Source organism: Oncorhynchus gorbuscha, unplaced genomic scaffold (assembly GCF_021184085.1).
Source record: "Oncorhynchus gorbuscha isolate QuinsamMale2020 ecotype Even-year unplaced genomic scaffold, OgorEven_v1.0 Un_scaffold_2867, whole genome shotgun sequence".
Lineage (NCBI taxonomy): Eukaryota > Metazoa > Chordata > Actinopteri > Salmoniformes > Salmonidae > Oncorhynchus > Oncorhynchus gorbuscha.
Window position 1 is genome coordinate 1 of NW_025747262.1, and position 23,917 is coordinate 23,917.

At 43.9% G+C, this 23,917-nt stretch overlaps 35 non-coding genes across 35 annotated transcripts; all 35 read right to left on the reverse strand.

The window, feature by feature from the left end:
* Window positions 1-130: 130 nt before the first annotated feature.
* trnay-gua lies at window positions 131-217 on the reverse strand. The gene is given in 2 exon segments: window positions 131-166; window positions 181-217. It is a non-coding gene; the product is annotated as a tRNA-Tyr (tRNA).
* Window positions 218-806: 589 nt separating this feature from the next.
* trnay-gua lies at window positions 807-893 on the reverse strand. The gene is given in 2 exon segments: window positions 807-842; window positions 857-893. It is a non-coding gene; the product is annotated as a tRNA-Tyr (tRNA).
* Window positions 894-1,482: 589 nt separating this feature from the next.
* On the reverse strand, window positions 1,483-1,569 carry trnay-gua. Its single transcript is given in 2 exon segments — window positions 1,483-1,518; window positions 1,533-1,569. It is a non-coding gene; the product is annotated as a tRNA-Tyr (tRNA).
* Window positions 1,570-2,158: 589 nt separating this feature from the next.
* On the reverse strand, window positions 2,159-2,245 carry trnay-gua. Its single transcript is given in 2 exon segments — window positions 2,159-2,194; window positions 2,209-2,245. It is a non-coding gene; the product is annotated as a tRNA-Tyr (tRNA).
* Window positions 2,246-2,834: 589 nt separating this feature from the next.
* Window positions 2,835-2,921, reverse strand: trnay-gua. Its single transcript is given in 2 exon segments — window positions 2,835-2,870; window positions 2,885-2,921. It is a non-coding gene; the product is annotated as a tRNA-Tyr (tRNA).
* Window positions 2,922-3,509: 588 nt separating this feature from the next.
* On the reverse strand, window positions 3,510-3,596 carry trnay-gua. The gene is given in 2 exon segments: window positions 3,510-3,545; window positions 3,560-3,596. It is a non-coding gene; the product is annotated as a tRNA-Tyr (tRNA).
* A 589-nt stretch (window positions 3,597-4,185) lies between these two features.
* On the reverse strand, window positions 4,186-4,272 carry trnay-gua. The gene is given in 2 exon segments: window positions 4,186-4,221; window positions 4,236-4,272. It is a non-coding gene; the product is annotated as a tRNA-Tyr (tRNA).
* A 651-nt stretch (window positions 4,273-4,923) lies between these two features.
* trnay-gua lies at window positions 4,924-5,010 on the reverse strand. Its single transcript is given in 2 exon segments — window positions 4,924-4,959; window positions 4,974-5,010. It is a non-coding gene; the product is annotated as a tRNA-Tyr (tRNA).
* A 589-nt stretch (window positions 5,011-5,599) lies between these two features.
* On the reverse strand, window positions 5,600-5,686 carry trnay-gua. Its single transcript is given in 2 exon segments — window positions 5,600-5,635; window positions 5,650-5,686. It is a non-coding gene; the product is annotated as a tRNA-Tyr (tRNA).
* Window positions 5,687-6,272: 586 nt separating this feature from the next.
* Window positions 6,273-6,359, reverse strand: trnay-gua. The gene is given in 2 exon segments: window positions 6,273-6,308; window positions 6,323-6,359. It is a non-coding gene; the product is annotated as a tRNA-Tyr (tRNA).
* A 629-nt stretch (window positions 6,360-6,988) lies between these two features.
* trnay-gua lies at window positions 6,989-7,075 on the reverse strand. The gene is given in 2 exon segments: window positions 6,989-7,024; window positions 7,039-7,075. It is a non-coding gene; the product is annotated as a tRNA-Tyr (tRNA).
* Window positions 7,076-7,662: 587 nt separating this feature from the next.
* trnay-gua lies at window positions 7,663-7,749 on the reverse strand. Its single transcript is given in 2 exon segments — window positions 7,663-7,698; window positions 7,713-7,749. It is a non-coding gene; the product is annotated as a tRNA-Tyr (tRNA).
* A 587-nt stretch (window positions 7,750-8,336) lies between these two features.
* Window positions 8,337-8,423, reverse strand: trnay-gua. The gene is given in 2 exon segments: window positions 8,337-8,372; window positions 8,387-8,423. It is a non-coding gene; the product is annotated as a tRNA-Tyr (tRNA).
* Window positions 8,424-9,010: 587 nt separating this feature from the next.
* Window positions 9,011-9,097, reverse strand: trnay-gua. Its single transcript is given in 2 exon segments — window positions 9,011-9,046; window positions 9,061-9,097. It is a non-coding gene; the product is annotated as a tRNA-Tyr (tRNA).
* A 588-nt stretch (window positions 9,098-9,685) lies between these two features.
* Window positions 9,686-9,771, reverse strand: trnay-gua. Its single transcript is given in 2 exon segments — window positions 9,686-9,721; window positions 9,735-9,771. It is a non-coding gene; the product is annotated as a tRNA-Tyr (tRNA).
* A 588-nt stretch (window positions 9,772-10,359) lies between these two features.
* Window positions 10,360-10,446, reverse strand: trnay-gua. The gene is given in 2 exon segments: window positions 10,360-10,395; window positions 10,410-10,446. It is a non-coding gene; the product is annotated as a tRNA-Tyr (tRNA).
* A 588-nt stretch (window positions 10,447-11,034) lies between these two features.
* Window positions 11,035-11,121, reverse strand: trnay-gua. Its single transcript is given in 2 exon segments — window positions 11,035-11,070; window positions 11,085-11,121. It is a non-coding gene; the product is annotated as a tRNA-Tyr (tRNA).
* Window positions 11,122-11,709: 588 nt separating this feature from the next.
* On the reverse strand, window positions 11,710-11,796 carry trnay-gua. The gene is given in 2 exon segments: window positions 11,710-11,745; window positions 11,760-11,796. It is a non-coding gene; the product is annotated as a tRNA-Tyr (tRNA).
* Window positions 11,797-12,384: 588 nt separating this feature from the next.
* trnay-gua lies at window positions 12,385-12,471 on the reverse strand. Its single transcript is given in 2 exon segments — window positions 12,385-12,420; window positions 12,435-12,471. It is a non-coding gene; the product is annotated as a tRNA-Tyr (tRNA).
* A 588-nt stretch (window positions 12,472-13,059) lies between these two features.
* trnay-gua lies at window positions 13,060-13,146 on the reverse strand. Its single transcript is given in 2 exon segments — window positions 13,060-13,095; window positions 13,110-13,146. It is a non-coding gene; the product is annotated as a tRNA-Tyr (tRNA).
* A 588-nt stretch (window positions 13,147-13,734) lies between these two features.
* trnay-gua lies at window positions 13,735-13,821 on the reverse strand. Its single transcript is given in 2 exon segments — window positions 13,735-13,770; window positions 13,785-13,821. It is a non-coding gene; the product is annotated as a tRNA-Tyr (tRNA).
* Window positions 13,822-14,408: 587 nt separating this feature from the next.
* On the reverse strand, window positions 14,409-14,495 carry trnay-gua. The gene is given in 2 exon segments: window positions 14,409-14,444; window positions 14,459-14,495. It is a non-coding gene; the product is annotated as a tRNA-Tyr (tRNA).
* A 585-nt stretch (window positions 14,496-15,080) lies between these two features.
* On the reverse strand, window positions 15,081-15,167 carry trnay-gua. Its single transcript is given in 2 exon segments — window positions 15,081-15,116; window positions 15,131-15,167. It is a non-coding gene; the product is annotated as a tRNA-Tyr (tRNA).
* A 647-nt stretch (window positions 15,168-15,814) lies between these two features.
* On the reverse strand, window positions 15,815-15,901 carry trnay-gua. Its single transcript is given in 2 exon segments — window positions 15,815-15,850; window positions 15,865-15,901. It is a non-coding gene; the product is annotated as a tRNA-Tyr (tRNA).
* Window positions 15,902-16,490: 589 nt separating this feature from the next.
* On the reverse strand, window positions 16,491-16,577 carry trnay-gua. Its single transcript is given in 2 exon segments — window positions 16,491-16,526; window positions 16,541-16,577. It is a non-coding gene; the product is annotated as a tRNA-Tyr (tRNA).
* A 589-nt stretch (window positions 16,578-17,166) lies between these two features.
* trnay-gua lies at window positions 17,167-17,253 on the reverse strand. The gene is given in 2 exon segments: window positions 17,167-17,202; window positions 17,217-17,253. It is a non-coding gene; the product is annotated as a tRNA-Tyr (tRNA).
* Window positions 17,254-17,839: 586 nt separating this feature from the next.
* trnay-gua lies at window positions 17,840-17,926 on the reverse strand. The gene is given in 2 exon segments: window positions 17,840-17,875; window positions 17,890-17,926. It is a non-coding gene; the product is annotated as a tRNA-Tyr (tRNA).
* Window positions 17,927-18,576: 650 nt separating this feature from the next.
* trnay-gua lies at window positions 18,577-18,663 on the reverse strand. The gene is given in 2 exon segments: window positions 18,577-18,612; window positions 18,627-18,663. It is a non-coding gene; the product is annotated as a tRNA-Tyr (tRNA).
* Window positions 18,664-19,252: 589 nt separating this feature from the next.
* On the reverse strand, window positions 19,253-19,339 carry trnay-gua. The gene is given in 2 exon segments: window positions 19,253-19,288; window positions 19,303-19,339. It is a non-coding gene; the product is annotated as a tRNA-Tyr (tRNA).
* Window positions 19,340-19,994: 655 nt separating this feature from the next.
* trnay-gua lies at window positions 19,995-20,081 on the reverse strand. The gene is given in 2 exon segments: window positions 19,995-20,030; window positions 20,045-20,081. It is a non-coding gene; the product is annotated as a tRNA-Tyr (tRNA).
* Window positions 20,082-20,670: 589 nt separating this feature from the next.
* Window positions 20,671-20,757, reverse strand: trnay-gua. Its single transcript is given in 2 exon segments — window positions 20,671-20,706; window positions 20,721-20,757. It is a non-coding gene; the product is annotated as a tRNA-Tyr (tRNA).
* A 586-nt stretch (window positions 20,758-21,343) lies between these two features.
* On the reverse strand, window positions 21,344-21,430 carry trnay-gua. The gene is given in 2 exon segments: window positions 21,344-21,379; window positions 21,394-21,430. It is a non-coding gene; the product is annotated as a tRNA-Tyr (tRNA).
* A 589-nt stretch (window positions 21,431-22,019) lies between these two features.
* On the reverse strand, window positions 22,020-22,106 carry trnay-gua. The gene is given in 2 exon segments: window positions 22,020-22,055; window positions 22,070-22,106. It is a non-coding gene; the product is annotated as a tRNA-Tyr (tRNA).
* Window positions 22,107-22,753: 647 nt separating this feature from the next.
* On the reverse strand, window positions 22,754-22,840 carry trnay-gua. The gene is given in 2 exon segments: window positions 22,754-22,789; window positions 22,804-22,840. It is a non-coding gene; the product is annotated as a tRNA-Tyr (tRNA).
* A 589-nt stretch (window positions 22,841-23,429) lies between these two features.
* Window positions 23,430-23,516, reverse strand: trnay-gua. The gene is given in 2 exon segments: window positions 23,430-23,465; window positions 23,480-23,516. It is a non-coding gene; the product is annotated as a tRNA-Tyr (tRNA).
* Window positions 23,517-23,917: the final 401 nt, after the last annotated feature.

Sequence of the window (23,917 nt, forward strand, 5' to 3'; positions counted from 1 at the left end):
CTACCAACATTCCTTTCAAAGGTCAACAAGTGAAGATTTCTTCCCTCAGGGAAATATATTTTTTGTCAAGCACATGTCAAGGTGCACTGCTGTCAAAAAGTTGGCGTAAACCACAAGAAAAAAAGTACAATCCTTTGAGCCGGATTTGAACCAGCGACCTAAGGATTACAGCAATTTCACCTACAGTCCTCCGCTCTACCAACTGAGCTATCAAAGGGTGACAAATACAGTCAAACGCCATTCCCTAGATGGTCAGAGGTTCGACAGAAGCATATGTTCCCTTTAAGAAATTAATCTGCTGAGTTTGGTGGTTTCTTGAAGCTGCTGAGGATTGCCCCCAGGTCTTCGTACGTTCAACTAATGCTCTATTCCTCTGAGCTACATCCCCTTAGATTGCAAGTAGTTGCATTTGGGAATAGACAAAAAGTGAGCCGAGGAAGAAAAATCGCTGTTTAGCCCCTCACTGCGAAATGTCTTTTTCTCTCTCCCTTTTGGTCCAGTGGTTCAGATTCGGTTCTTTTACCACCGCGGCCTGGGTTTGATTCCCGCTCAGGGAATTACTTGATTTTGGGGAAACACTAGGCATAAGTCCAAAACTTGGTACAACTGCTGAAAAAGTTATACTCTTCTGAGTCAGCGACCTAAGGACTGTTGCAATCTCGAGAACTCTCTGCTGCTCTACCAACATTCCTTTCATAGGTCAACAAGTGAAGATTTCTTCTCTCAGGGAAATATATTTTTTGTCAAGCACATGTCAAGGTGCACTGCTGTCAAAAAGTTGGCGTAAACCACAAGAAAAAGTACAATCCTTTGAGCCGGATTTGAACCAGCGACCTAAGGATTACAGCAATTTCACCTACAGTCCTCCGCTCTACCAACTGAGCTATCAAAGGGTGACAAATACAGTCAAACGCCATTCCCTAGATGGTCAGAGGTTCGACAGAAGCATATGTTCCCTTTAAGAAATTAATCTGCTGAGTTTGGTGGTTTCTTGAAGCTGCTGAGGATTGCCCCCAGGTCTTCGTACGTTCAACTAATGCTCTATTCCTCTGAGCTACATCCCCTTAGATTGCAAGTAGTTGCATTTGGGAATAGACAAAAAGTGAGCCGAGGAATAAAATCGCTGTTTAGCTCCCTCACTGCGAAATGTCTTTTTCTCTCCCTTTTGGTCCAGTGGTTCAGATTCGGTTCTTTTACCACCGCGGCCTGGGTTTGATTCCCGCTCAGGGAATTACTTGATTTTGGGAAACACTAGGCATAAGTCCAAAACTTGGTACAACTGCTGAAAAAGTTATACTAATATTCTGAGTCAGCGACCTAAGGACTGTTGCAATCTCGAGAACTCTCTGCTGCTCTACCAACATTCCTTTCATAGGTCAACAAGTGAAGATTTCTTCTCTCAGGGAAATATATTTTTTGTCAAGCACATGTCAAGGTGCACTGCTGTCAAAAAGTTGGCGTAAACCACAAGAAAAAGTACAATCCTTTGAGCCGGATTTGAACCAGCGACCTAAGGATTACAGCAATTTCACCTACAGTCCTCCGCTCTACCAACTGAGCTATCAAAGGGTGACAAATGCAGTCAAACGCCATCCCCTAGATGGTCAGAGGTTCGACAGAAGCATATGTTCCCTTTAAGAAATTAATCTGCTGAGTTTGGTGGTTTCTTGAAGCTGCTGAGGATTGCCCCCAGGTCTTCGTACGTTCAACTAATGCTCTATTCCTCTGAGCTACATCCCCTTAGATTGCAAGTAGTTGCATTTGGGAATAGACAAAAAGTGAGCCGAGGAAGAAAAATGCTGTTTAGCCCCCTCACTGCGAAATGTCTTTTTCTCTCTCCCTTTTGGTCCAGTGGTTCAGATTCGGTTCTTTTACCACCGCGGCCTGGGTTTGATTCCCGCTCAGGGAATTACTTGATTTTGGGGAAACACTAGGCATAAGTCCAAAACGTGGTACAACTGCTGAAAAAGTTATACTCTTCTGAGTCAGCGACCTAAGGACTGTTGCAATCTCGAGAACTCTCTGCTGCTCTACCAACATTCCTTTCATAGGTCAACAAGTGAAGATTTCTTCTCTCAGGGAAATATATTTTTCGTCAAGCACATGTCAAGGTGCACTGCTGTCAAAAAGTTGGCGTAAACCACAAGAAAAAGTACAATCCTTTGAGCCGGATTTGAACCAGCGACCTAAGGATTACAGCAATTTCACCTACAGTCCTCCGCTCTACCAACTGAGCTATCAAAGGGTGACAAATGCAGTCAAACGCCATTCCCTAGATGGTCAGAGGTTCGACAGAAGCATATGTTCCCTTTAAGAAATTAATCTGCTGAGTTTGGTGGTTTCTTGAAGCTGCTGAGGATTGCCCCCAGGTCTTCGTACGTTCAACTAATGCTCTATTCCTCTGAGCTACATCCCCTTAGATTGCAAGTAGTTGCATTTGGGAATAGACAAAAAGTGAGCCGAGGAATAAAATCGCTGTTTAGCTCCCTCACTGCGAAATGTCTTTTTCTCTCTCCCTTTTGGTCCAGTGGTTCAGATTCGGTTCTTTTACCACCGCGGCCTGGGTTTGATTCCCGCTCAGGGAATTACTTGATTTTGGGGAAACACTAGGCATGAGTCCAAAACTTGGTACAACTGCTGAAAAAGTTATACTCTTCTGAGTCAGCGACCTAAGGACTGTTGCAATCTCGAGAACTCTCTGCTGCTCTACCAACATTCCTTTCATAGGTCAACAAGTGAAGATTTCTTCTCTCAGGGAAATATATTTTTTGTCAAGCACATGTCAAGGTGCACTGCTGTCAAAAAGTTGGCGTAAACCACAAGAAAAAGTACAATCCTTTGAGCCAGATTTGAACCAGCGACCTAAGGATTACAGCAATTTCACCTACAGTCCTCCGCTCTACCAACTGAGCTATCAAAGGGTGACAAATACAGTCAAACGCCATTCCCTAGATGGTCAGAGGTTCGACAGAAGCATATGTTCCCTTTAAGAAATTAATCTGCTGAGTTTGGTGGTTTCTTGAAGCTGCTGAGGATTGCCCCCAGGTCTTCGTACGTTCAACTAATGCTCTATTCCTCTGAGCTACATCCCCTTAGATTGCAAGTAGTTGCATTTGGGAATAGACAAAAAGTGAGCCGAGGAATAAAATCGCTGTTTAGCCCCCTCACTGCGAAATGTCTTTTTCTCTCTCCCTTTTGGTCCAGTGGTTCAGATTCGGTTCTTTTACCACCGCGGCCTGGGTTTGATTCCCGCTCAGGGAATTACTTGATTTTGGGGAAACACTAGGCATAAGTCCAAAACGTGGTACAACTGCTGAAAAAGTTATACTCTTCTGAGTCAGCGACCTAAGGACTGTTGCAATCTCGAGAACTCTCTGCTGCTCTACCAACATTCCTTTCATAGGTCAACAAGTGAAGATTTCTTCTCTCAGGGAAATATATTTTTGTCAAGCACATGTCAAGGTGCACTGCTGTCAAAAAGTTGGCGTAAACCACAAGAAAAAGTACAATCCTTTGAGCCGGATTTGAACCAGCGACCTAAGGATTACAGCAATTTCACCTACAGTCCTCCGCTCTACCAACTGAGCTATCAAAGGGTGACAAATGCAGTCAAACGCCATCCCCTAGATGGTCAGAGGTTCGACAGAAGCATATGTTCCCTTTAAGAAATTAATCTGCTGAGTTTGGTGGTTTCTTGAAGCTGCTGAGGATTGCCCCCAGGTCTTCGTACGTTCAACTAATGCTCTATTCCTCTGAGCTACATCCCCTTAGATTGCAAGTAGTTGCATTTGGGAATAGACAAAAAGTGAGCCGAGGAAGAAAATCGCTGTTTAGCCCCCTCACTGCGAAATGTCTTTTTCTCTCTCCCTTTTGGTCCAGTGGTTCAGATTCGGTTCTTTTACCACCGCGGCCTGGGTTTGATTCCCGCTCAGGGAATTACTTGATTTTGGGGAAACACTAGGCATAAGTCCAAAACTTGGTACAACTGCTGAAAAAGTTATACTCTTCTGAGTCAGCGACCTAAGGACTGTTGCAATCTCGAGAACTCTCTGCTGCTCTACCAACATTCCTTTCATAGGTCAACAAGTGAAGATTTCTTCTCTCAGGGAAATATATTTTTTGTCAAGCACATGTCAAGGTGCACTGCTGTCAAAAAGTTGGCGTAAACCACAAGAAAAAGTACAATCCTTTGAGCCGGATTTGAACCAGCGACCTAAGGATTACAGCAATTTCACCTACAGTCCTCCGCTCTACCAACTGAGCTATCAAAGGGTGACAAATACAGTCAAACGCCATTCCCTAGATGGTCAGAGGTTCGACAGAAGCATATGTTCCCTTTAAGAAATTAATCTGCTGAGTTTGGTGGTTTCTTGAAGCTGCTGAGGATTGCCCCCAGGTCTTCGTACGTTCAACTAATGCTCTATTCCACTGAGCTACATCCCCTTAGATTGCAAGTAGTTGCATTTGGGAATAGACAAAAAGTGAGCCGAGGAATAAAATCGCTGTTTAGCTCCCTCACTGCGAAATGTCTTTTTCTCTCTCCCTTTTGGTCCAGTGGTTCAGATTCGGTTCTTTTACCACCGCGGCCTGGGTTTGATTCCCGCTCAGGGAATTACTTGATTTTGGGGAAACACTAGGCATGAGTCCAAAACTTGGTACAACTGCTGAAAAAGTTATACTCTTCTGAGTAATATAATAATAATAATAATATATGCCATTTAGCAGACGGTTTTATCCAAAGCGACTTGAGTCAGCGACCTAAGGACTGTTGCAATCTCGAGAACTCTCTGCTGCTCTACCAACATTCCTTTCATAGGTCAACAAGTGAAGATTTCTTCTCTCAGGGAAATATATTTTTTGTCAAGCACATGTCAAGGTGCACTGCTGTCAAAAAGTTGGCGTAAACCACAAGAAAAAGTACAATCCTTTGAGCCGGATTTGAACCAGCGACCTAAGGATTACAGCAATTTCACCTACAGTCCTCCGCTCTACCAACTGAGCTATCAAAGGGTGACAAATGCAGTCAAACGCCATCCCCTAGATGGTCAGAGGTTCGACAGAAGCATATGTTCCCTTTAAGAAATTAATCTGCTGAGTTTGGTGGTTTCTTGAAGCTGCTGAGGATTGCCCCCAGGTCTTCGTACGTTCAACTAATGCTCTATTCCTCTGAGCTACATCCCCTTAGATTGCAAGTAGTTGCATTTGGGAATAGACAAAAAGTGAGCCGAGGAATAAAATCGCTGTTTAGCTCCCTCACTGCGAAATGTCTTTTTCTCTCTCCCTTTTGGTCCAGTGGTTCAGATTCGGTTCTTTTACCACCGCGGCCTGGGTTTGATTCCCGCTCAGGGAATTACTTGATTTTGGGGAAACACTAGGCATAAGTCCAAAACGTGGTACAACTGCTGAAAAAGTTATACTCTTCTGAGTCAGCGACCTAAGGACTGTTGCAATCTCGAGAACTCTCTGCTGCTCTACCAACATTCCTTTCAAAGGTCAACAAGTGAAGATTTCTTCTCTCAGGGAAATATATTTTTTGTCAAGCACATGTCAAGGTGCACTGCTGTCAAAAAGTTGGCGTAAACCACAAGAAAAAGTACAATCCTTTGAGCCGGATTTGAACCAGCGACCTAAGGATTACAGCAATTTCACCTACAGTCCTCCGCTCTACCAACTGAGCTATCAAAGGGTGACAAATACAGTCAAACGCCATTCCCTAGATGGTCAGAGGTTCGACAGAAGCATATGTTCCCTTTAAGAAATTAATCTGCTGAGTTTGGTGGTTTCTTGAAGCTGCTGAGGATTGCCCCCAGGTCTTCGTACGTTCAACTAATGCTCTATTCCTCTGAGCTACATCCCCTTAGATTGCAAGTAGTTGCATTTGGGAATAGACAAAAAGTGAGCCGAGGAATAAAATCGCTGTTTAGCCCCCTCACTGCGAAATGTCTTTTTCTCTCTCCTTTTGGTCCAGTGGTTCAGATTCGGTTCTTTTACCACCGCGGCCTGGGTTTGATTCCCGCTCAGGGAATTACTTGATTTTGGGAAACACTAGGCATAAGTCCAAAACTTGGTACAACTGCTGAAAAAGTTATACTCTTCTGAGTCAGCGACCTAAGGACTGTTGCAATCTCGAGAACTCTCTGCTGCTCTACCAACATTCCTTTCATAGGTCAACAAGTGAAGATTTCTTCTCTCAGGGAAATATATTTTTGTCAAGCACATGTCAAGGTGCACTGCTGTCAAAAAGTTGGCGTAAACCACAAGAAAAAGTACAATCCTTTGAGCCGGATTTGAACCAGCGACCTAAGGATTACAGCAATTTCACCTACAGTCCTCCGCTCTACCAACTGAGCTATCAAAGGGTGACAAATACAGTCAAACGCCATTCCCTAGATGGTCAGAGGTTCGACAGAAGCATATGTTCCCTTTAAGAAATTAATCTGCTGAGTTTGGTGGTTTCTTGAAGCTGCTGAGGATTGCCCCCAGGTCTTCGTACGTTCAACTAATGCTCTATTCCACTGAGCTACATCCCCTTAGATTGCAAGTAGTTGCATTTGGGAATAGACAAAAAGTGAGCCGAGGAATAAAATCGCTGTTTAGCTCCCTCACTGCGAAATGTCTTTTTCTCTCTCCCTTTTGGTCCAGTGGTTCAGATTCGGTTCTTTTACCACCGCGGCCTGGGTTTGATTCCCGCTCAGGGAATTACTTGATTTTGGGGAAACACTAGGCATGAGTCCAAAACTTGGTACAACTGCTGAAAAAGTTATACTCTTCTGAGTAATATAATAATAATAATAATATATGCTTTAGAGTTTTATCAAAGCGACCTAAGGACTGTTGCAATCTCGAGAACTCTCTGCTGCTCTACCAACATTCCTTTCATAGGTCAACAAGTGAAGATTTCTTCTCTCAGGGAAATATATTTTTGTCAAGCACATGTCAAGGTGCACTGCTGTCAAAAAGTTGGCGTAAACCACAAGAAAAAGTACAATCCTTTGAGCCGGATTTGAACCAGCGACCTAAGGATTACAGCAATTTCACCTACAGTCCTCCGCTCTACCAACTGAGCTATCAAAGGGTGACAAATGCAGTCAAACGCCATTCCCTAGATGGTCAGAGGTTCGACAGAAGCATATGTTCCGTTTAAGAAATTAATCTGCTGAGTTTGGTGGTTTCTTGAAGCTGCTGAGGATTGCCCCCAGGTCTTCGTACGTTCAACTAATGCTCTATTCCTCTGAGCTACATCCCCTTAGATTGCAAGTAGTTGCATTTGGGAATAGACAAAAAGTGAGCCGAGGAATAAAATCGCTGTTTAGCCCCTCACTGCGAAATGTCTTTTTCTCTCTCCCTTTTGGTCCAGTGGTTCAGATTCGGTTCTTTTACCACCGCGGCCTGGGTTTGATTCCCGCTCAGGGAATTACTTGATTTTGGGGAAACACTAGGCATAAGTCCAAAACTTGGTACAACTGCTGAAAAAGTTATACTCTTCTGAGTCAGCGACCTAAGGACTGTTGCAATCTCGAGAACTCTCTGCTGCTCTACCAACATTCCTTTCATAGGTCAACAAGTGAAGATTTCTTCTCTCAGGGAAATATATTTTTGTCAAGCACATGTCAAGGTGCACTGCTGTCAAAAAGTTGGCGTAAACCACAAGAAAAAGTACAATCCTTTGAGCCGGATTTGAACCAGCGACCTAAGGATTACAGCAATTTCACCTACAGTCCTCCGCTCTACCAACTGAGCTATCAAAGGGTGACAAATACAGTCAAACGCCATTCCCTAGATGGTCAGAGGTTCGACAGAAGCATATGTTCCCTTTAAGAAATTAATCTGCTGAGTTTGGTGGTTTCTTGAAGCTGCTGAGGATTGCCCCCAGGTCTTCGTACGTTCAACTAATGCTCTATTCCTCTGAGCTACATCCCCTTAGATTGCAAGTAGTTGCATTTGGGAATAGACAAAAAGTGAGCCGAGGAATAAAAACGCTGTTTAGCCCCCTCACTGCGAAATGTCTTTTTCTCTCTCCCTTTGGTCCAGTGGTTCAGATTCGGTTCTTTTACCACCGCGGCCTGGGTTTGATTCCCGCTCAGGGAATTACTTGATTTTGGGGAAACACTAGGCATAAGTCCAAAACGTGGTACAACTGCTGAAAAAGTTATACTCTTCTGAGTCAGCGACCTAAGGACTGTTGCAATCTCGAGAACTCTCTGCTGCTCTACCAACATTCCTTTCATAGGTCAACAAGTGAAGATTTCTTCTCTCAGGGAAATATATTTTTGTCAAGCACATGTCAAGGTGCACTGCTGTCAAAAAGTTGGCGTAAACCACAAGAAAAAGTACAATCCTTTGAGCCGGATTTGAACCAGCGACCTAAGGATTACAGCAATTTCACCTACAGTCCTCCGCTCTACCAACTGAGCTATCAAAGGGTGACAAATGCAGTCAAACGCCATCCCCTAGATGGTCAGAGGTTCGACAGAAGCATATGTTCCCTTTAAGAAATTAATCTGCTGAGTTTGGTGGTTTCTTGAAGCTGCTGAGGATTGCCCCCAGGTCTTCGTACGTTCAACTAATGCTCTATTCCTCTGAGCTACATCCCCTTAGATTGCAAGTAGTTGCATTTGGGAATAGACAAAAAGTGAGCCGAGGAAGAAAATCGCTGTTTAGCCCCTCACTGCGAAATGTCTTTTTCTCTCTCCCTTTTGGTCCAGTGGTTCAGATTCGGTTCTTTTACCACCGCGGCCTGGGTTTGATTCCCGCTCAGGGAATTACTTGATTTTGGGGAAACACTAGGCATAAGTCCAAAACTTGGTACAACTGCTGAAAAAGTTATACTCTTCTGAGTCAGCGACCTAAGGACTGTTGCAATCTCGAGAACTCTCTGCTGCTCTACCAACATTCCTTTCATAGGTCAACAAGTGAAGATTTCTTCTCTCAGGGAAATATATTTTTGTCAAGCACATGTCAAGGTGCACTGCTGTCAAAAAGTTGGCGTAAACCACAAGAAAAAGTACAATCCTTTGAGCCGGATTTGAACCAGCGACCTAAGGATTACAGCAATTTCACCTACAGTCCTCCGCTCTACCAACTGAGCTATCAAAGGGTGACAAATACAGTCAAACGCCATTCCCTAGATGGTCAGAGGTTCGACAGAAGCATATGTTCCCTTTAAGAAATTAATCTGCTGAGTTTGGTGGTTTCTTGAAGCTGCTGAGGATTGCCCCCAGGTCTTCGTACGTTCAACTAATGCTCTATTCCTCTGAGCTACATCCCCTTAGATTGCAAGTAGTTGCATTTGGGAATAGACAAAAAGTGAGCCGAGGAAGAAAATCGCTGTTTAGCCCCCTCACTGCGAAATGTCTTTTTCTCTCTCCCTTTTGGTCCAGTGGTTCAGATTCGGTTCTTTTACCACCGCGGCCTGGGTTTGATTCCCGCTCAGGGAATTACTTGATTTTGGGGAAACACTAGGCATGAGTCCAAAACTTGGTACAACTGCTGAAAAAGTTATACTCTTCTGAGTCAGCGACCTAAGGACTGTTGCAATCTCGAGAACTCTCTGCTGCTCTACCAACATTCCTTTCATAGGTCAACAAGTGAAGATTTCTTCTCTCAGGGAAATATATTTTTGTCAAGCACATGTCAAGGTGCACTGCTGTCAAAAAGTTGGCGTAAACCACAAGAAAAAGTACAATCCTTTGAGCCGGATTTGAACCAGCGACCTAAGGATTAAGCAATTTCACCTACAGTCCTCCGCTCTACCAACTGAGCTATCAAAGGGTGACAAATGCAGTCAAACGCCATCCCTAGATGGTCAGAGGTTCGACAGAAGCATATGTTCCCTTTAAGAAATTAATCTGCTGAGTTTGGTGGTTTCTTGAAGCTGCTGAGGATTGCCCCCAGGTCTTCGTACGTTCAACTAATGCTCTATTCCTCTGAGCTACATCCCCTTAGATTGCAAGTAGTTGCATTTGGGAATAGACAAAAAGTGAGCCGAGGAATAAAATCGCTGTTTAGCTCCCTCACTGCGAAATGTCTTTTTCTCTCTCCCTTTTGGTCCAGTGGTTCAGATTCGGTTCTTTTACCACCGCGGCCTGGGTTTGATTCCCGCTCAGGGAATTACTTGATTTTGGGGAAACACTAGGCATAAGTCCAAAACGTGGTACAACTGCTGAAAAAGTTATACTCTTCTGAGTCAGCGACCTAAGGACTGTTGCAATCTCGAGAACTCTCTGCTGCTCTACCAACATTCCTTTCATAGGTCAACAAGTGAAGATTTCTTCTCTCAGGGAAATATATTTTTTGTCAAGCACATGTCAAGGTGCACTGCTGTCAAAAAGTTGGCGTAAACCACAAGAAAAAGTACAATCCTTTGAGCCGGATTTGAACCAGCGACCTAAGGATTACAGCAATTTCACCTACAGTCCTCCGCTCTACCAACTGAGCTATCAAAGGGTGACAAATGCAGTCAAACGCCATCCCCTAGATGGTCAGAGGTTCGACAGAAGCATATGTTCCCTTTAAGAAATTAATCTGCTGAGTTTGGTGGTTTCTTGAAGCTGCTGAGGATTGCCCCCAGGTCTTCGTACGTTCAACTAATGCTCTATTCCTCTGAGCTACATCCCCTTAGATTGCAAGTAGTTGCATTTGGGAATAGACAAAAAGTGAGCCGAGGAAGAAAATCGCTGTTTAGCCCCCTCACTGCGAAATGTCTTTTTCTCTCTCCCTTTTGGTCCAGTGGTTCAGATTCGGTTCTTTTACCACCGCGGCCTGGGTTTGATTCCCGCTCAGGGAATTACTTGATTTTGGGGAAACACTAGGCATGAGTCCAAAACTTGGTACAACTGCTGAAAAAGTTATACTCTTCTGAGTCAGCGACCTAAGGACTGTTGCAATCTCGAGAACTCTCTGCTGCTCTACCAACATTCCTTTCATAGGTCAACAAGTGAAGATTTCTTCTCTCAGGGAAATATATTTTTGTCAAGCACATGTCAAGGTGCACTGCTGTCAAAAAGTTGGCGTAAACCACAAGAAAAAGTACAATCCTTTGAGCCGGATTTGAACCAGCGACCTAAGGATTACAGCAATTTCACCTACAGTCCTCCGCTCTACCAACTGAGCTATCAAAGGGTGACAAATACAGTCAAACGCCATTCCCTAGATGGTCAGAGGTTCGACAGAAGCATATGTTCCCTTTAAGAAATTAATCTGCTGAGTTTGGTGGTTTCTTGAAGCTGCTGAGGATTGCCCCCAGGTCTTCGTACGTTCAACTAATGCTCTATTCCTCTGAGCTACATCCCCTTAGATTGCAAGTAGTTGCATTTGGGAATAGACAAAAAGTGAGCCGAGGAAGAAAATCGCTGTTTAGCTCCCTCACTGCGAAATGTCTTTTTCTCTCTCCCTTTTGGTCCAGTGGTTCAGATTCGGTTCTTTTACCACCGCGGCCTGGGTTTGATTCCCGCTCAGGGAATTACTTGATTTTGGGGAAACACTAGGCATAAGTCCAAAACGTGGTACAACTGCTGAAAAAGTTATACTCTTCTGAGTCAGCGACCTAAGGACTGTTGCAATCTCGAGAACTCTCTGCTGCTCTACCAACATTCCTTTCATAGGTCAACAAGTGAAGATTTCTTCTCTCAGGGAAATATATTTTTGTCAAGCACATGTCAAGGTGCACTGCTGTCAAAAAGTTGGCGTAAACCACAAGAAAAAGTACAATCCTTTGAGCCGGATTTGAACCAGCGACCTAAGGATTACAGCAATTTCACCTACAGTCCTCCGCTCTACCAACTGAGCTATCAAAGGGTGACAAATGCAGTCAAACGCCATCCCCTAGATGGTCAGAGGTTCGACAGAAGCATATGTTCCCTTTAAGAAATTAATCTGCTGAGTTTGGTGGTTTCTTGAAGCTGCTGAGGATTGCCCCCAGGTCTTCGTACGTTCAACTAATGCTCTATTCCTCTGAGCTACATCCCCTTAGATTGCAAGTAGTTGCATTTGGGAATAGACAAAAAGTGAGCCGAGGAAGAAAATCGCTGTTTAGCCCCCTCACTGCGAAATGTCTTTTTCTCTCTCCCTTTTGGTCCAGTGGTTCAGATTCGGTTCTTTTACCACCGCGGCCTGGGTTTGATTCCCGCTCAGGGAATTACTTGATTTTGGGGAAACACTAGGCATAAGTCCAAAACTTGGTACAACTGCTGAAAAAGTTATACTCTTCTGAGTCAGCGACCTAAGGACTGTTGCAATCTCGAGAACTCTCTGCTGCTCTACCAACATTCCTTTCATAGGTCAACAAGTGAAGATTTCTTCTCTCAGGGAAATATATTTTTGTCAAGCACATGTCAAGGTGCACTGCTGTCAAAAAGTTGGCGTAAACCACAAGAAAAAGTACAATCCTTTGAGCCGGATTTGAACCAGCGACCTAAGGATTACAGCAATTTCACCTACAGTCCTCCGCTCTACCAACTGAGCTATCAAAGGGTGACAAATGCAGTCAAACGCCATCCCCTAGATGGTCAGAGGTTCGACAGAAGCATATGTTCCCTTTAAGAAATTAATCTGCTGAGTTTGGTGGTTTCTTGAAGCTGCTGAGGATTGCCCCCAGGTCTTCGTACGTTCAACTAATGCTCTATTCCTCTGAGCTACATCCCCTTAGATTGCAAGTAGTTGCATTTGGGAATAGACAAAAAGTGAGCCAAGGAAGAAAATCGCTGTTTAGCCCCCTCACTGCGAATTGTCTTTTTCTCTCTCCCTTTTGGTCCAGTGGTTCAGATTCGGTTCTTTTACCACCGCGGCCTGGGTTTGATTCCCGCTCAGGGAATTACTTGATTTTGGGGAAACACTAGGCATAAGTCCAAAACTTGGTACAACTGCTGAAAAAGTTATACTCTTCTGAGTCAGCGACCTAAGGACTGTTGCAATCTCGAGAACTCTCTGCTGCTCTACCAACATTCCTTTCATAGGTCAACAAGTGAAGATTTCTTCTCTCAGGGAAATATATTTTTGTCAAGCACATGTCAAGGTGCACTGCTGTCAAAAAGTTGGCGTAAACCACAAGAAAAAGTACAATCCTTTGAGCCGGATTTGAACCAGCGACCTAAGGATTACAGCAATTTCACCTACAGTCCTCCGCTCTACCAACTGAGCTATCAAAGGGTGACAAATACAGTCAAACGCCATTCCCTAGATGGTCAGAGGTTCGACAGAAGCATATGTTCCCTTTAAGAAATTAATCTGCTGAGTTTGGTGGTTTCTTGAAGCTGCTGAGGATTGCCCCCAGGTCTTCGTACGTTCAACTAATGCTCTATTCCTCTGAGCTACATCCCCTTAGATTGCAAGTAGTTGCATTTGGGAATAGACAAAAAGTGAGCCGAGGAAGAAAATCGCTGTTTAGCTCCCTCACTGCGAAATGTCTTTTTCTCTCTCCCTTTTGGTCCAGTGGTTCAGATTCGGTTCTTTTACCACCGCGGCCTGGGTTTGATTCCCGCTCAGGGAATTACTTGATTTTGGGGAAACACTAGGCATAAGTCCAAAACTTGGTACAACTGCTGAAAAAGTTATACTCTTCTGAGTCAGCGACCTAAGGACTGTTGCAATCTCGAGAACTCTCTGCTGCTCTACCAACATTCCTTTCATAGGTCAACAAGTGAAGATTTCTTCTCTCAGGGAAATATATTTTTGTCAAGCACATGTCAAGGTGCACTGCTGTCAAAAAGTTGGCGTAAACCACAAGAAAAAGTACAATCCTTTGAGCCGGATTTGAACCAGCGACCTAAGGATTACAGCAATTTCACCTACAGTCCTCCGCTCTACCAACTGAGCTATCAAAGGGTGACAAATGCAGTCAAACGCCATCCCTAGATGGTCAGAGGTTCGACAGAAGCATATGTTCCCTTTAAGAAATTAATCTGCTGAGTTTGGTGGTTTCTTGAAGCTGCTGAGGATTGCCCCCAGGTCTTCGTACGTTCAACTAATGCTCTATTCCTCTGAGCTACATCCCCTTAGATTGCAAGTAGTTGCATTTGGGAATAGACAAAAAGTGAGCCGAGGAATAAAATCGCTGTTTAGCTCCCTCACTGCGAAATGTCTTTTTCTCTCTCCCTTTTGGTCCAGTGGTTCAGATTCGGTTCTTTTACCACCGCGGCCTGGGTTTGATTCCCGCTCAGGGAATTACTTGATTTTGGGGAAACACTAGGCATAAGTCCAAAACGTGGTACAACTGCTGAAAAAGTTATACTCTTCTGAGTCAGCGACCTAAGGACTGTTGCAATCTCGAGAACTCTCTGCTGCTCTACCAACATTCCTTTCATAGGTCAACAAGTGAAGATTTCTTCTCTCAGGGAAATATATTTTTGTCAAGCACATGTCAAGGTGCACTGCTGTCAAAAAGTTGGCGTAAACCACAAGAAAAAGTACAATCCTTTGAGCCGGATTTGAACCAGCGACCTAAGGATTACAGCAATTTCACCTACAGTCCTCCGCTCTACCAACTGAGCTATCAAAGGGTGACAAATGCAGTCAAACGCCATCCCCTAGATGGTCAGAGGTTCGACAGAAGCATATGTTCCCTTTAAGAAATTAATCTGCTGAGTTTGGTGGTTTCTTGAAGCTGCTGAGGATTGCCCCCAGGTCTTCGTACGTTCAACTAATGCTCTATTCCTCTGAGCTACATCCCCTTAGATTGCAAGTAGTTGCATTTGGGAATAGACAAAAAGTGAGCCGAGGAAGAAAATCGCTGTTTGCCCCCTCACTGCGAAATGTCTTTTTCTCTCCCTTTTGGTCCAGTGGTTCAGATTCGGTTCTTTTACCACCGCGGCCTGGGTTTGATTCCCGCTCAGGGAATTACTTGATTTTGGGGAAACACTAGGCATAAGTCCAAAACTTGGTACAACTGCTGAAAAAGTTATACTCTTCTGAGTCAGCGACCTAAGGACTGTTGCAATCTCGAGAACTCTCTGCTGCTCTACCAACATTCCTTTCATAGGTCAACAAGTGAAGATTTCTTCTCTCAGGGAAATATATTTTTGTCAAGCACATGTCAAGGTGCACTGCTGTCAAAAAGTTGGCGTAAACCACAAGAAAAAGTACAATCCTTTGAGCCAGATTTGAACCAGCGACCTAAGGATTACAGCAATTTCACCTACAGTCCTCCGCTCTACCAACTGAGCTATCAAAGGGTGACAAATACAGTCAAACGCCATTCCCTAGATGGTCAGAGGTTCGACAGAAGCATATGTTCCCTTTAAGAAATTAATCTGCTGAGTTTGGTGGTTTCTTGAAGCTGCTGAGGATTGCCCCCAGGTCTTCGTACGTTCAACTAATGCTCTATTCCACTGAGCTACATCCCCTTAGATTGCAAGTAGTTGCATTTGGGAATAGACAAAAAGTGAGCCGAGGAATAAAATCGCTGTTTAGCTCCCTCACTGCGAAATGTCTTTTTCTCTCCCTTTTGGTCCAGTGGTTCAGATTCGGTTCTTTTACCACCGCGGCCTGGGTTTGATTCCCGCTCAGGGAATTACTTGATTTTGGGGAAACACTAGGCATGAGTCCAAAACTTGGTACAACTGCTGAAAAAGTTATACTCTTCTGAGTAATATAATAATAATAATAATATATGCCATTTAGCAGACGGTTTTATCCAAAGCGACTTGAGTCAGGACCTAAGGACTGTTGCAATCTCGAGAACTCTCTGCTGCTCTACCAACATTCCTTTCATAGGTCAACAAGTGAAGATTTCTTCTCTCAGGGAAATATATTTTTGTCAAGCACATGTCAAGGTGCACTGCTGTCAAAAAGTTGGCGTAAACCACAAGAAAAAGTACAATCCTTTGAGCCGGATTTGAACCAGCGACCTAAGGATTACAGCAATTTCACCTACAGTCCTCCGCTCTACCAACTGAGCTATCAAAGGGTGACAAATGCAGTCAAACGCCATCCCCTAGATGGTCAGAGGTTCGACAGAAGCATATGTTCCCTTTAAGAAATTAATCTGCTGAGTTTGGTGGTTTCTTGAAGCTGCTGAGGATTGCCCCCAGGTCTTCGTACGTTCAACTAATGCTCTATTCCTCTGAGCTACATCCCCTTAGATTGCAAGTAGTTGCATTTGGGAATAGACAAAAAGTGAGCCGAGGAATAAAATCGCTGTTTAGCTCCCTCACTGCGAATTGTCTTTTTCTCTCTCCCTTTTGGTCCAGTGGTTCAGATACGGTTCTTTTACCACCGCGGCCTGGGTTTGATTCCCGCTCAGGGAATTACTTGATTTTGGGGAAACACTAGGCATAAGTCCAAAACGTGGTACAACTGCTGAAAAAGTTATACTCTTCTGAGTCAGCGACCTAAGGACTGTTGCAATCTCGAGAACTCTCTGCTGCTCTACCAACATTCCTTTCAAAGGTCAACAAGTGAAGATTTCTTCCCTCAGGGAAATATATTTTTTGTCAAGCACATGTCAAGGTGCACTGCTGTCAAAAAATTGGCGTAAACCACAAGAAAAAGTACAATCCTTTGAGCCGGATTTGAACCAGCGACCTAAGGATTACAGCAATTTCACCTACAGTCCTCCGCTCTACCAACTGAGCTATCAAAGGGTGACAAATACAGTCAAACGCCATTCCCTAGATGGTCAGAGGTTCGACAGAAGCATATGTTCCCTTTAAGAAATTAATCTGCTGAGTTTGGTGGTTTCTTGAAGCTGCTGAGGATTGCCCCCAGGTCTTCGTACGTTCAACTAATGCTCTATTCCTCTGAGCTACATCCCCTTAGATTGCAAGTAGTTGCATTTGGGAATAGACAAAAAGTGAGCCGAGGAAGAAAAACGCTGTTTAGCCCCCTCACTGCGAAATGTCTTTTTCTCTCTCCCTTTTGGTCCAGTGGTTCAGATTCGGTTCTTTTACCACCGCGGCCTGGGTTTGATTCCCGCTCAGGGAATTACTTGATTTTGGGGAAACACTAGGCATAAGTCCAAAACTTGGTACAACTGCTGAAAAAGTTATACTCTTCTGAGTCAGCGACCTAAGGACTGTTGCAATCTCGAGAACTCTCTGCTGCTCTACCAACATTCCTTTCATAGGTCAACAAGTGAAGATTTCTTCTCTCAGGGAAATATATTTTTTGTCAAGCACATGTCAAGGTGCACTGCTGTCAAAAAGTTGGCGTAAACCACAAGAAAAAGTACAATCCTTTGAGCCGGATTTGAACCAGCGACCTAAGGATTACAGCAATTTCACCTACAGTCCTCCGCTCTACCAACTGAGCTATCAAAGGGTGACAAATGCAGTCAAACGCCATCCCTAGATGGTCAGAGGTTCGACAGAAGCATATGTTCCCTTTAAGAAATTAATCTGCTGAGTTTGGTGGTTTCTTGAAGCTGCTGAGGATTGCCCCCAGGTCTTCGTACGTTCAACTAATGCTCTATTCCTCTGAGCTACATCCCCTTAGATTGCAAGTAGTTGCATTTGGGAATAGACAAAAAGTGAGCCGAGGAATAAAATCGCTGTTTAGCTCCCTCACTGCGAAATGTCTTTTCTCTCTCCCTTTTGGTCCAGTGGTTCAGATTCGGTTCTTTTACCACCGCGGCCTGGGTTTGATTCCCGCTCAGGGAATTACTTGATTTTGGGGAAACACTAGGCATAAGTCCAAAACTTGGTACAACTGCTGAAAAAGTTATACTCTTCTGAGTCAGCGACCTAAGGACTGTTGCAATCTCGAGAACTCTCTGCTGCTCTACCAACATTCCTTTCATAGGTCAACAAGTGAAGATTTCTTCTCTCAGGGAAATATATTTTTGTCAAGCACATGTCAAGGTGCACTGCTGTCAAAAAGTTGGCGTAAACCACAAGAAAAAGTACAATCCTTTGAGCCGGATTTGAACCAGCGACCTAAGGATTACAGCAATTTCACCTACAGTCCTCCGCTCTACCAACTGAGCTATCAAAGGGTGACAAATACAGTCAAACGCCATTCCCTAGATGGTCAGAGGTTCGACAGAAGCATATGTTCCCTTTAAGAAATTAATCTGCTGAGTTTGGTGGTTTCTTGAAGCTGCTGAGGATTGCCCCAGGTCTTCGTACGTTCAACTAATGCTCTATTCCACTGAGCTACATCCCCTTAGATTGCAAGTAGTTGCATTTGGGAATAGACAAAAAGTGAGCCGAGGAATAAAATCGTTGTTTAGCTCCCTCACTGCGAAATGTCTTTTTCTCTCTCCCTTTTGGTCCAGTGGTTCAGATTCGGTTCTTTTACCACCGCGGCCTGGGTTTGATTCCCGCTCAGGGAATTACTTGATTTTGGGGAAACACTAGGCATGAGTCCAAAACTTGGTACAACTGCTGAAAAAGTTATACTCTTCTGAGTAATATAATAATAATAATAATATATGCCATTTAGCAGACGGTTTTATCCAAAGCGACTTGAGTCAGCGACCTAAGGACTGTTGCAATCTCGAGAACTCTCTGCTGCTCTACCAACATTCCTTTCATAGGTCAACAAGTGAAGATTTCTTCTCTCAGGGAAATATATTTTTTGTCAAGCACATGTCAAGGTGCACTGCTGTCAAAAAGTTGGCGTAAACCACAAGAAAAAGTACAATCCTTTGAGCCGTATTTGAACCAGCGACCGAAGGATTACAGCAATTTCACCTACAGTCCTCCGCTCTACCAACTGAGCTATCAAAGGGTGACAAATGCAGTCAAACGCCATCCCCTAGATGGTCAGAGGTTCGACAGAAGCATATGTTCCCTTTAAGAAATTAATCTGCTGAGTTTGGTGGTTTCTTGAAGCTGCTGAGGATTGCCCCCAGGTCTTCGTACGTTCAACTAATGCTCTATTCCTCTGAGCTACATCCCCTTAGATTGCAAGTAGTTGCATATGGGAATAGACAAAAAGTGAGCCGAGGAATAAAATCGCTGTTTAGCTCCCTCACTGCGAATTGTCTTTTTCTCTCTCCCTTTTGGTCCAGTGGTTCAGATACGGTTCTTTTACCACCGCGGCCTGGGTTTGATTCCCGCTCAGGGAATTACTTGATTTTGGGGAAACACTAGGCATAAGTCCAAAACGTGGTACAACTGCTGAAAAAGTTATACTCTTCTGAGTCAGCGACCTAAGGATTGTTGCAATCTCGAGAACTCTCTGCTGCTCTACCAACATTCCTTTCAAAGGTCAACAAGTGAAGATTTCTTCCCTCAGGGAAATATATTTATTGTCAAGCACATGTCAAGGTGCACTGCTGTCAAAAAATTGGCGTAAACCACAAGAAAAAGTACAATCCTTTGAGCCGGATTTGAACCAGCGACCTAAGGATTACAGCAATTTCACCTACAGTCCTCCGCTCTACCAACTGAGCTATCAAAGGGTGACAAATACAGTCAAACGCCATTCCCTAGATGGTCAGAGGTTCGACAGAAGCATATGTTCCCTTTAAGAAATTAATCTGCTGAGTTTGGTGGTTTCTTGAAGCTGCTGAGGATTGCCCCCAGGTCTTCGTACGTTCAACTAATGCTCTATTCCACTGAGCTACATCCCCTTAGATTGCAAGTAGTTGCATTTGGGAATAGACAAAAAGTGAGCCGAGGAATAAAATCGTTGTTTAGCTCCCTCACTGCGAAATGTCTTTTTCTCTCTCCCTTTTGGTCCAGTGGTTCAGATTCGGTTCTTTTACCACCGCGGCCTGGGTTTGATTCCCGCTCAGGGAATTACTTGATTTTGGGGAAACACTAGGCATGAGTCCAAAACTTGGTACAACTGCTGAAAAAGTTAAAAGTAACTCTTCTGAGTAATATAATAATAATAATAATATATGCCATTTAGCAGACGGTTTTATCCAAAGCGACTTGAGTCAGCGACCTAAGGACTGTTGCAATCTCGAGAACTCTCTGCTGCTCTACCAACATTCCTTTCATAGGTCAACAAGTGAAGATTTCTTCTCTCAGGGAAATATATTTTTGTCAAGCACATGTCAAGGTGCACTGCTGTCAAAAAGTTGGCGTAAACCACAAGAAAAAGTACAATCCTTTGAGCCGGATTTGAACCAGCGACCTAAGGATTACAGCAATTTCACCTACAGTCCTCCGCTCTACCAACTGAGCTATCAAAGGGTGACAAATGCAGTCAAACGCCATTCCCTAGATGGTCAGAGGTTCGACAGAAGCATATGTTCCCTTTAAGAAATTAATCTGCTGAGTTTGGTGGTTTCTTGAAGCTGCTGAGGATTGCCCCCAGGTCTTCGTACGTTCAACTAATGCTCTATTCCTCTGAGCTACATCCCCTTAGATTGCAAGTAGTTGCATTTGGGAATAGACAAAAAGTGAGCCGAGGAATAAAATCGCTGTTTAGCTCCCTCACTGCGAAATGTCTTTTTCTCTCTCCCTTTTGGTCCAGTGGTTCAGATTCGGTTCTTTTACCACCGCGGCCTGGGTTTGATTCCCGCTCAGGGAATTACTTGATTTTGGGGAAACACTAGGCATAAGTCCAAAACGTGGTACAACTGCTGAAAAAGTTATACTCTTCTGAGTCAGCGACCTAAGGACTGTTGCAATCTCGAGAACTCTCTGCTGCTCTACCAACATTCCTTTCAAAGGTCAACAAGTGAAGATTTCTTCCCTCAGGGAAATATATTTATTGTCAAGCACATGTCAAGGTGCACTGCTGTCAAAAAGTTGGCGTAAACCACAAGAAAAAGTACAATCCTTTGAGCCAGATTTGAACCAGCGACCTAAGGATTACAGCAATTTCACCTACAGTCCTCCGCTCTACCAACTGAGCTATCAAAGGGTGACAAATACAGTCAAACGCCATTCCCTAGATGGTCAGAGGTTCGACAGAAGCATATGTTCCCTTTAAGAAATTAATCTGCTGAGTTTGGTGGTTTCTTGAAGCTGCTGAGGATTGCCCCCAGGTCTTCGTACGTTCAACTAATGCTCTATTCCTCTGAGCTACATCCCCTTAGATTGCAAGTAGTTGCATTTGGGAATAGACAAAAAGTGAGCCGAGGAATAAAATCGCTGTTTAGCTCCCTCACTGCGAATGTCTTTTTCTCTCTCCCTTTTGGTCCAGTGGTTCAGATACGGTTCTTTTACCACCGCGGCCTGGGTTTGATTCCCGCTCAGGGAATTACTTGATTTTGGGGAAACACTAGGCATAAGTCCAAAACGTGGTACAACTGCTGAAAAAGTTATACTCTTCTGAGTCAGCGACCTAAGGACTGTTGCAATCTCGAGAACTCTCTGCTGCTCTACCAACATTCCTTTCAAAGGTCAACAAGTGAAGATTTCTTCCTCAGGGAAATATATTTTTGTCAAGCACATGTCAAGGTGCACTGCTGTCAAAAAATTGGCGTAAACCACAAGAAAAAGTACAATCCTTTGAGCCGGATTTGAACCAGCGACCTAAGGATTACAGCAATTTCACCTACAGTCCTCCGCTCTACCAACTGAGCTATCAAAGGGTGACAAATACAGTCAAACGCCATTCCCTAGATGGTCAGAGGTTCGACAGAAGCATATGTTCCCTTTAAGAAATTAATCTGCTGAGTTTGGTGGTTTCTTGAAGCTGCTGAGGATTGCCCCCAGGTCTTCGTACGTTCAACTAATGCTCTATTCCTCTGAGCTACATCCCCTTAGATTGCAAGTAGTTGCATATGGGAATAGACAAAAAGTGAGCCGAGGAATAAAATCGCTGTTTAGCTCCCTCACTGCGAATGGTCTTTTTCTCTCTCCCTTTTGGTCCAGTGGTTCAGATACGGTTCTTTTACCACCGCGGCCTGGGTTTGATTCCCGCTCAGGGAATTACTTGATTTTGGGGAAACACTAGGCATAAGTCCAAAACGTGGTACAACTGCTGAAAAAGTTATACTCTTCTGAGTCAGCGACCTAAGGACTGTTGCAATCTCGAGAACTCTCTGCTGCTCTACCAACATTCCTTTCATAGGTCAACAAGTGAAGATTTCTTCTCTCAGGGAAATATATTTTTTGTCAAGCACATGTCAAGGTGCACTGCTGTCAAAAAGTTGGCGTAAACCACAAGAAAAAGTACAATCCTTTGAGCCGGATTTGAACCAGCGACCTAAGGATTACAGCAATTTCACCTACAGTCCTCCGCTCTACCAACTGAGCTATCAAAGGGTGACAAATACAGTCAAACGCCATTCCCTAGATGGTCAGAGGTTCGACAGAAGCATATGTTCCCTTTAAGAAATTAATCTGCTGAGTTTGGTGGTTTCTTGAAGCTGCTGAGGATTGCCCCAGGTCTTCGTACGTTCAACTAATGCTCTATTCCACTGAGCTACATCCCCTTAGATTGCAAGTAGTTGCATTTGGGAATAGACAAAAAGTGAGCCGAGGAATAAAATCGTTGTTTAGCTCCCTCACTGCGAAATGTCTTTTTCTCTCTCCCTTTTGGTCCAGTGGTTCAGATTCGGTTCTTTTACCACCGCGGCCTGGGTTTGATTCCCGCTCAGGGAATTACTTGATTTTGGGGAAACACTAGGCATGAGTCCAAAACTTGGTACAACTGCTGAAAAAGTTATACTCTTCTGAGTAATATAATAATAATAATAATATATGCCATTTAGCAGACGGTTTTATCCAAAGCGACTTGAGTCAGGACCTAAGGACTGTTGCAATCTCGAGAACTCTCTGCTGCTCTACCAACATTCCTTTCATAGGTCAACAAGTGAAGATTTCTTCTCTCAGGGAAATATATTTTTGTCAAGCACATGTCAAGGTGCACTGCTGTCAAAAAGTTGGCGTAAACCACAAGAAAATTATAATCCTTTGAGCCGGATTTGAACCAGCGACCTAAGGATTACAGCAATTTCACCTACAGTCCTCCGCTCTACCAACTGAGCTATCAAAGGGTGACAAATACAGTCAAACGCCATTCCCTAGATGGTCAGAGGTTCGACAGAAGCATATGTTCCCTTTAAGAAATTAATCTGCTGAGTTTGGTGGTTTCTTGAAGCTGCTGAGGATTGCCCCCAGGTCTTCGTACGTTCAACTAATGCTCTATTCCTCTGAGCTACATCCCCTTAGATTGCAAGTAGTTGCATTTGGGAATAGACAAAAAGTGAGCCGAGGAATAAAATCGCTGTTTAGCTCCCTCACTGCGAAATGTCTTTTTCTCTCTCCCTTTTGGTCCAGTGGTTCAGATACGGTTCTTTTACCACCGCGGCCTGGGTTTGATTCCCGCTCAGGGAATTACTTGATTTTGGGGAAACACTAGGCATAAGTCCAAAACGTGGTACAACTGCTGAAAAAGTTATACTCTTCTGAGTCAGCGACCTAAGGATTGTTGCAATCTCGAGAACTCTCTGCTGCTCTACCAACATTCCTTTCAAAGGTCAACAAGTGAAGATTTCTTCCCTCAGGGAAATATATTTATTGTCAAGCACATGTCAAGGTGCACTGCTGTCAAAAAATTGGCGTAAACCACAAGAAAAAGTACAATCCTTTGAGCCGGATTTGAACCAGCGACCTAAGGATTACAGCAATTTCACCTACAGTCCTCCGCTCTACCAACTGAGCTATCAAAGGGTGACGAATACAGTCAAACGCCATTCCCTAGATGGTCAGAGGTTCGACAGAAGCATATGTTCCCTTTAAGAAATTAATCTGCTGAGTTTGGTGGTTTCTTGAAGCTGCTGAGGATTGCCCCCAGGTCTTCGTACGTTCAACTAATGCTCTATTCCACTGAGCTACATCCCCTTAGATTGCAAGTAGTTGCATTTGGGAATAGACAAAAAGTGAGCCGAGGAATAAAATCGTTGTTTAGCTCCCTCACTGCGAAATGTCTTTTTCTCTCTCCCTTTTGGTCCAGTGGTTCAGATTCGGTTCTTTTACCACCGCGGCCTGGGTTTGATTCCCGCTCAGGGAATTACTTGATTTTGGGGAAACACTAGGCATAAGTCCAAAACGTGGTACAACTGCTGAAAAAG